The sequence below is a fragment of the Sparus aurata genome, chromosome 24 (genome assembly GCF_900880675.1).
Source record: "Sparus aurata chromosome 24, fSpaAur1.1, whole genome shotgun sequence".
Classification (NCBI taxonomy): Eukaryota; Metazoa; Chordata; class Actinopteri; order Spariformes; family Sparidae; genus Sparus; species Sparus aurata.
In genome coordinates, this window is record NC_044210.1 from 16,951,659 (window position 1) to 16,961,156 (window position 9,498).

Genomic DNA, 9,498 nt, shown 5'->3' on the forward strand with positions numbered 1-9,498 from the left:
CAACGCAACATCGGCTTAAAAGGCCCCTTAGCTCTCCAGCTAACTGAGCTACTTGCTAACAGAAGCTAGTCGCTGCAGCTGAGCAGCAGTTAGCAGATTGTTTTGGAGCTTCCTTCAAATTAGGGCATTTTTCTGAATGTTTCGTAAAAAGCAACCATCTGAGGAAGTTTCCTAGAAAGAACTACATGTGTGAACATCAAGTAAATACAAATTCTTCTTGAGGGAACAAAAGCATCTCAACTTAAAGTCGATGTTTAAGTCTCAACTCTTAAATTGAACATTCAAACAGGCAGTTTTTGAGAAATGTACATCGTGCAGAAGGCGAAACATCACGTTCTGTTTCACAATCTGATTTAACTTCATGTTTCTTCCCAAACTGGACACAGAAATATCGTCATTTGTTGTGTGTAATCAGTAATAATCACAGTACATCTCATATACTGCAGGCTTTATGTTTCATGCCTGCACCTGTTCTGTCGGAGCAGCACTGCAGAGGACACGATGTTCTGTGTGACCCGACCAACGGAAATATGAAAAAACAATGCAAGTTCTGTGCGTGTGTGCAAATACGAGCTGGGCGGACACATTCTGATGCATCCATATGTACACGGCTGGATGTACAGAGTGTGCTGGAACACCCTGTTCTCCTCAAAGCCTAAAGCCCCTCAGCTGGAGAGAGGGTGGTGAGGTGGGAGTCGCCCACTGCCGGCCTGACCTACATATCAGCTCGCCGTTTGTGGAAATCTGTTACATCTTCGTATCGATCTACGGGGGAGATGTCTTTTTGTCTGTTCGGCTTCCTCCATTGATTGTCTCTTTCTTCTTCTTCTTCTTCTTGATGTAGAGAGTCAGTGGCTGCATAAACAGTGTCGTCTCAGGACAGCAGACAAACCTGCTGGTTGTCGGGTCGAATCTCCACAGGCAGATCCGGATGTCTGCGTATGAACACTGAGCAGAAACGTTTCCATAAGAAGACAATTCAACATATTTTTTTAGACCTCTTCCCATCAACTTGTAACAATTTCAGGCTTTGACTGACAACTTCTGCTGAGTCCCGACCAATCAGAGTACAGATACAGATACAGATACAGATTATTTAGGTGTAGAAGAAGAAGTCTTGGCCGGGATATCATCGGGCCGCACCAGAAGCCCGGGGGTTTAATTCACAGTCTGATGATAGCTGATGGGTTCAAGAAGATGCAGAGAAGGCAAACCGTGTTCAGATCGGCCCAAACTAAACAGCTTCTTGTACATGACATCATTACGTTACACACAACACACCAATAAACAGTCCAACGCTGATTCAACACTGTCAGTAATGTTGGATGTGTCGATGTGAATATCTCTCTCCTCTGCCTCCATCTTCCTCCTGCTGATGCTGCTCCACGTGTCGCTGACTGCTGCCTGGAGCTGGACTGAAAACGTGCCGCAGACCCGCAGAGTTACAAAGAGGCGGCGATTTAAAGGGACACGTCGAAATTTCATGTGGGAAGAATCGTCTCATCGACATGAACCTTGACCTGTGATCAGCGGCACATAATGTTTTGTCTGCTTCGTTAGTGGACACAGCGGTCGATGATAACGTGCATAGGAATGCATTTTCAAGTGGCGGTTGAGTTGATTGCCGTCTTTCCAAAAAGATAAATGGAAGTGGAAGTGAAAGCAGGGGGTGAGAAGTTGAAGGACGGCACGAGGAAGACAGAGACGTCTGCTGATTTTTCTTCCTGTATCTGAAATAGGAAGCAGACAGGAAGCGGTGGAGATAGAAGCTGACCTCAGACCAGGCGGCTGAACACTGTGTTCCAGACGGAGGCTGAACGAGGGTTAAAGGACAACGAGGACACACACAGAGACTCTCAGCAGCAACGAAACTGAATTAAAGTCGTATTACAGAGCGAGTTCGCGTCACGACATCCCCACCCGGCTCGATTTATCTCGCTTAAATTGATGTTTATGGTCGAGCTGCAGGAGAGCAGAATACAAAATCCCTCCCAGAATAGTTCTGCTGCGAGAAAACAAGATGCAAAAGAAGCTTTTCTTTGTGTGTCCAGTTGATCTGAGAACAAATATGCTGTTGGGGAAAGTCTCGTTTCACTCCGCTGTGTCAGATTATCTGCACACCCACTCGCCGCTGCCGCAAACAAAAGGTGGGATTTGTGAGTTTCTGTGCAGAGCTTCGCACGCTCCTGCAGATGTGTCCGCACAGACGGGCACATGTCAGCCAGATGACGCCTTCCACTGCGTATTTACACAAAGCTTCCAGGATCTGGGCTGATCTCAGGTCAGGGCTGCTGCCGGCTTTCACCAGATCTGTGCTCCCTGCTTCGTTGACGGGCCTCGGGCTCCATCCACCATTTGGTGCACACCTGCTCAAACACACCCGCTGTGGTGAATTTGCATGCAAGTGGAAAGTCTGAATTTTCAAGCACATGCTGCAAAAACACCTGAAAGATCAAGTGTTTCTCAGTGAGGTCGATTGAGTGTCGACAAGGAGCGTCACCCATCGCCCGCTGAGCGCTCGAGCTATTTTCGAGCTGTGGTTTTAGGTCACGTTTCTGTGTCACGCAAGGTCGAGACTTGTGTTTCCTCCGAGCGCTGAGTCGACGTGTCCACACGAAGGCGAAGGAAGGACGTATTTTAATGCACATGCTGGCATTGCGACAGCCGTGCGTGCTGTGCACACTGTGACTGTTGCTGATCAGCACATTGTCTGCAGGGAACGGCCGTCTGCACTTGACTTCATGAAACAGTCGACGTTAGTCTGTTCAAGGATGGAAATCAATTACTAGTGAAGTCACACTGTGAAGCAGTTATCTCTCTGTCGAGCCGCGTCCACGTCTGCACAGCTTTGTTGCATATGCAGTAAAACGACAATAGAGGCAGATTTACAGATTCAAATTATACGTAATTATAGAAACAACTGGTCCTTGATCTCAGTCGGTTGTAGACAAAAGGAGCTTATCTTTTCTGTCTGGTCAGCATCGATTGTTCTGCCTCCAGCAGATGTTATCAGCTGTTGCTTGCTAGCTAATTAAGCTAACGTTGTCTCCAAGTGACTTTAAAATGTCCGCAGTCGAGAATCTTCATATGCTTCATATATCTTTTCATATGACACATGATGAAGCCGAGTTAATACTCAAATTCTGATGCTAAATTAAATTAAATTAAAGACGTTGACATAAAGAAATAGTGACGTTCTGTTATCTATACTGTTAAGAATAAAGCATGTTAGTCTTGATGTTATGATGATTTATTCAAGATCAGACTGTTATTTCTCTCAAAGCGGCTCCTAGCTTAAATACTAAGTAAGCTAGATAGCCAAGCATGCTAATAAATTCAGCTTTTGTTTATGCAGTTATGCTGTTTTAATCTATTTCTTACAATTTCCTCCCATGTTTAGACACTTAGATGCCCTGTATAACCCTCAAACAATGAGTGTTCCCCTAAATCTGCTAAAAACCGGGTAAACAAAGTGCAAAGTACCCGAGTGGAGGCACAGTGCCGCCCTCAACCCAACAAAGAACAGAATAGAGCTACTAACGTTAGCTTAAACTCTAACAGTAGAAACTTTTAAACCTTAACGTTTTGGAAGTAATGCTTGGTTACTAACGACTGGAAGAAAACAAGCTAGTTAGCCATACAATGCTAATGATTTTAGCGTACATTTAAGCTGGTAAATACACAGTTTAATCCACTCTGTACACTTTTTTTCTCTCGTATTCATCACACAAACTCTTTCTATGCCCCTTAGCAGGAAGTTTGTGATCAAAAAAGGTCATAAAATATTCGCCTAAATGTGTCAGAGATGGAGGGAAAAAACAGCGTAGCTCAGACACGGAGCTGACGTGAACGGGATGGAGTCAACGTTTGATGAAATATGCTTTTAGGGGTGATATTGATGTGTTACCGGAGTCTCTGTCAACTTCTGTGTGTTGTATATTTCATCATATGTCTGCACAACATTGAATTTCAGCGGTTAAAGCGAAAGCTAAAGCTCCGTACAACATACTAACCTGATTGAAGATTCTTATATACATTTATTTTTTCACACAAATTAAAAACAGATATATTTTATGATCTGTTAATTATCTGAACGGGCCTGTAAACTTAAAGTCCTTCAAGCGTCCTTCTAGTAAACAAGAGCAGTGTGTGCCAAAAAACAACCTGATTAAGAGGAAAGCTCTTTAAGTTGAACATAGCGTCGTCAGGCCTGTTGTCGTCTCTCCTGCTGTGTCGGTTCGACTCTCCTGCATAATGACTGTCTGGCTGCAGGGACGCTGGATTGACTGTACGTCAGCCAAAACAAACAAAGGATTAAAGAAAGGGGGAAGAATCTAACTTTCATTCAGAGGCACAGCACCTTTCACTGCCGTCTGCCTCACTCACCTTTCTCCTCACGCGAGCCACGACTAATATATATTCCAAAATGAACTCTAGTCAGGTTACGAGAGACTCAAACCTTTTCATTACAACTCGTCTGGCAGAAACCAAACACACACCAGGAATGTAACCTGCTTTTTCACACGCCTGCAGAACAACACAGACTTTAAGACAACCGGTCCAACCAGATAGAGATAAAGAGATAGTTCAGATGCCTGATCGCGGGAAAATCATTACAGATTGTGTTCATGTCTGAAAGGAAATGCAGTGGCGCTTAAAACAAACCGTGTCACCACGGGATTAGAGTGGTAAAGATGGAGATTTGAGGATGAAAACTTCTCCTGTGTTGACAACTCGTCAGGAGCGAGAGAAGGTGCTGAGGGGAGGAAAAAGTGGAGGATGAGAGAGGGACGTAATCCCCTATAATCCCCTTCTCCCCCCTCAGTGGGGCGCCGGCAGCGTGCCTCCCTCTCGCTCTGCGCTGCCGTATGAGGTTTGTTTTGAAATTTCAAAGCGCTCTCAGCAAGGCGGCGACGGCACGTGCCTCCGAGAAATGTGACTTTGAGCGGAGGACAAATGAGGACAGCAACTGAAGACCTGCCGCCGCTGACCTTGAGCCTCCAGAGAAACACCAAAGATTACCGACTGTGTGCTGAGATTCACAGTAACAAATTCACTCGAGTCCTATTTTTATGGATGTTTTCCTCCTTTCATCCAGTGAATTATTCGTTTTCAGGCAGAGTCAGGGACGTGAACACAGGCCAGATACTTCAGAAGTACACTCCAGTTTGTGCAGACGTGAGAAAATAGTCCTCCTCGACTTTATTTTGGCGCTGATGTCAATTGACAGGATGAGAAAAGGAAACCCGCTGACAATGAGAAGAAACGAGTGACTGAGATTAAAATGTCTGAACCGATTGTCGTCTCAGTTTGCATTTTGAGCTAAAGGTTCAACTTGTTGGAAAATAATATGTCTAAACTCTCATCTGCGATCATAAAGAGCAACATGCACTTTAAATTTCTTGAGTGGAGGTAAAGGAACTGCAGATGTAGGCGTTAGTGAGTCTGTCAATTGAAACATTAAAGAAATACAAAAATAATTTGAGACAAACTATGGACTATCTAACCTGAGAGTTTCAAGTCTACAATGTGGACTCTCAAGTCCAACAGACAGATGCTTCACTCCTGAATCCTGCAGGTTGTACACCAAGACACAGATGAAACCATTAAAAATAGCCGTTTGACTCCATCATGCTGTTGTTTTCTTGCGTCACGTTCCTTCAGCCCCAACACTGAATGAACGAAGTTCGAGCTGCTTGAATGGAGACAGATATAGAAAACTATTTGCGTTGTGTGAGTACAGGGGCAAAAATTTGCGTGTCCACCCTGGTGTCACATTTCCGTTACTACCAAGTGGAGCTGGAGCTGATGAATCCCTGATGCTGATTGTACTAAATGCCAGATGTTTTGCTAGTTTGGTTTAGCATGTTTCAACAGTTTAATTCCTCTGTTAAGGAACAACATTAGCTTTTGTGCATTTCTGTGCAGCACGCCGTTTGAGTGTGGACCTCGTAGGATGACGTCCCCGTTAATATGACGGTCAGGACCGTGTGAGACCGATGGCCACTGTGGTTTCTTCAAATCCACATCCAAAAAGACGCCGTATTGTTGCTCTTCTGCTCTTCCTCTGTGCTGTTCATGCTCTATTTACATCCAGCCATGTGTTTCACGCCTCCCACCTTCAGCCGCTTCCCAAATACACGGTCATGACCCGGCTTCTTCATCCAATAAACTCTGGCCTCTGCATTAGAGCCGCTAACTGTCCGAGAACGTCCACACACACACACATATTCATACATGTTTCCAGGGTTTTTTACTATTGCTGTCACATGTTTCACCAAATGACTCACCCTTCGTCTGTGTTTTCAGTCGAGACTTCTTGAGTCCTGTGGCAGCTGACTCGAGTTAAAAGTTAGCGCTGATTAGGCGCACATGTGTGCTTACATGTGACAGTCAACTCCACCTGCCATCTCGAATTGATTCAGCTAATGTGTGTGTTTGTGTGTGTGTTATTGAGGGATTCTCTCCATAAAACATCAGATTAATGTGTCAGAGTGGCATTTAGAGGAAACACTGTGAACGAGCCCTTCAGGCCTCAAAACACAAAAATTAAGTCAACTCTTGCGACAGGAACGATGGAAAACACGACAACATGAGGTCAACCAAAGGTATGAGCAGAGCAAAACAACAGTGACTCATCACGGAGACGTTCAGCCATCCAAACAGTCGTGTTGCTGACTGATGTTTCCCCACGGACACAAAAACAATCGAGCAATCAAAGCTCGGTCAGCGAGATTAAACAGTCGACTCCACGATCTCTCAGCATGAAATGTCTTCGCTAAACAACTGGAAACAACGTTAGCGGGACGGATGTGATGTCTTTCCAATAAGACACCGGCCAATGTCAACATTTCCATTTCATTCTGTTCGTTCTTTGTCATTATTGGTGGCGTCGATGCACCTTAATGCTCGCTGCTCCCGCCATAAAAAATGACTAAGAAGAAGACACAGGAACTAGCTTGCTAGCTACAGCTACACGGTCACGTCGCTTGCTGTGTGTTCACATGTTCAAAGCTGTATTTTCCCCTAAACTGAGCCGCAATATCTGGTTCTGGCTCCTCGGTATATTTGGGATTTCGCAGCGATGTGTACAAACATGAAGTGTATCTCTGATGCCCCCCTGAAACCGGACAGGCTAATCCCCCTCCCCACGGAGCGTCTCTGGGGGGACAGTCTGGACGCTCTGGGTTTAACCAGCAGGCCACCTGCTTTCTCAGCAGTCAGGAGCAGCGCAGAGGGAGGTCCAGTTCAGGGGGTGTAAAGAGGATTTTTGGGGTCAGTACTGGGGCAGGGTGGTCTTTGTGTGTCTGGAAACAGTAGTCCAGAACAACAGGGCGTATGTTTATCAGGTTATGTGTGTAAGTAACCTAAATATCCAGCTAAGATTCAGGACTTCGTTGATGAATCGCAGCAGAAAATGTAAAAAAAAAGTCGTCCTCTGTATTTGTGCCACCAAACATCAGCGGCGACACAAATAGACGAGGTTAATCCGCGTGTGATCCCTCGGCCTCAAGAGTACATCCTGTCCCAGCGGCGGCATGCTTGAAGAAAACACCTTTTGTCAATGAAACAGGATTTGCGAAAGTGCCATCTGGACCTGAGAGCGCGTCTCCTCCGGGCCAGCCAGCCACTTCGAGGTCAGGGACCCGAGGATGGAGCGGTGCAGATCAAGGACCTTTAAATAGATGTACATTAGATCAGTGACCACAATTAATGAGATTTTGTCCCTGGACACGCCAAACTTGGGCTCTTTATCCTTGTTGTAAAAACAGGAGGCAGACAAACTTGACTAGAATAAATTAATATCACATCAAGTGTCGTGTTTTTATTAAAGCAACTAAGAAAAAAACGACCAAAGACCTCATTTTGGGTGCCTGACGAGAGGAAATTAAGTGTCGCCTGGAAAATGTTGCTATAAATACAGCTGCCGTACCTCCAGGTTAAATCATGACCTCCAAAGTAAAAGCACTACTTTCTTCTTTCACTTTAATTTGTGCTTCTGATTTGCTGTATTACACAAAACTTTCCTTTAAAGGTGCAATATGTAAGACTAGGCTACCTGTCGGATTCATGCTCCAAACAAACAGGAGCGTATCCCCAGAGTAACCGCTAACTGCTGCTAACTCCCATTAGCGAGTTAGCTAAGTTACAGTGCAGCTAGAGGCTGTTTGTTGGGACTGGGAGCACTGGAGCAGGGTCGGTGTTGTTTTCTCTGGTACCAGCACCTTACAAAGTGGCTAGAAGCTAGCAGATTAGCATGCTAACGTCCGTAGATATCACTGCAACATAATACAGAGACGTCTTTGTCTTAACATTCTGTTGAGTTCATTTAAAATAATAAATGTTAATATTGCACCTTTAAAACCAATACAAACGTAGTTGCTGCCTCAAAACACATTTTTTAAATAAATACTCTTCATGGAAACTGATGTGAAGGATCGCAAAATTATACTTAATGGTACTCCTGCATGACTACACCTTTACAAACGTACTGTTGTCGTGGTAAGTTTCTCAATTTATGATTATTTTATGGAGATTTTATCGTCTTTATTGTATTAAACTGTATTGTTGTAAGCTTTTTTATATAATATGTTATGGTGTTGGGTTATACAAGACAGCTAACCAAGGCTTTTTCTTGTTTTAACATTTAATAGGTTTGCATAAATACAGTGTAGTGTTTTTATATATATATAGTGGTATTTGTACATGTTGGAAGGAGATTATAAAAAGGACTTACAGTAATCCTATATTTTCTTTTACATTAATGCCATGGAGAGCTGCATACGTCCATACAGGGGATTAAAACTGAGACACACTGTGGATTTATGTGTACCAATATATTATATCTTGTGTTTTCCCCTGTTGATTTTTAGCGCCATATTCAAAATGCTCCTTTATTATTATTCCCATGAGAATATAACAGCTTGTCCCTCACAGATAAATGTCTATAATATTAAATAAACTATACATTTATACCACCAGAATCGTTTCTAAACACATTTACAATTCTCACATGTTCTCATCATATATTCCTGCACGCTTCCAGCATGTTGGTCCACGTGAGGCAGTTGTGGGCGGGGCTTCACGGTATAGCTCCAAAGAGGCTCGGTCCTATGTGACCAATGGCAGCTCCTCCTATAGATAAATATTTACATAGCGGTCCGCCCACTGCGCATGTGTAATGAGGCCTTGCTGTGAACTGGGATGTCTGGGTGAACTGGGAGGAAGTGGGGGTTAATTATTATCTGGGAATTGGGGAGCTGGTTGGTTTCAACGTTGACCTACATTTTTTCAATCAGGTTTAACGATTTAAAGGCAGAGTTTTAGGGTCAATTCATGACTTGAAGTATTTTTCTTTTGTACCCTACATCCAGACATGTCTTGCTACATCACAGGGTGTGGTACGGTTTAATTATTTATTTAATGTACATTTTGTAAAAACAACATTTTTTATCTCACAAATCGTCCAGTAGCATTTTTTTAATTTGCTCTGTTTTG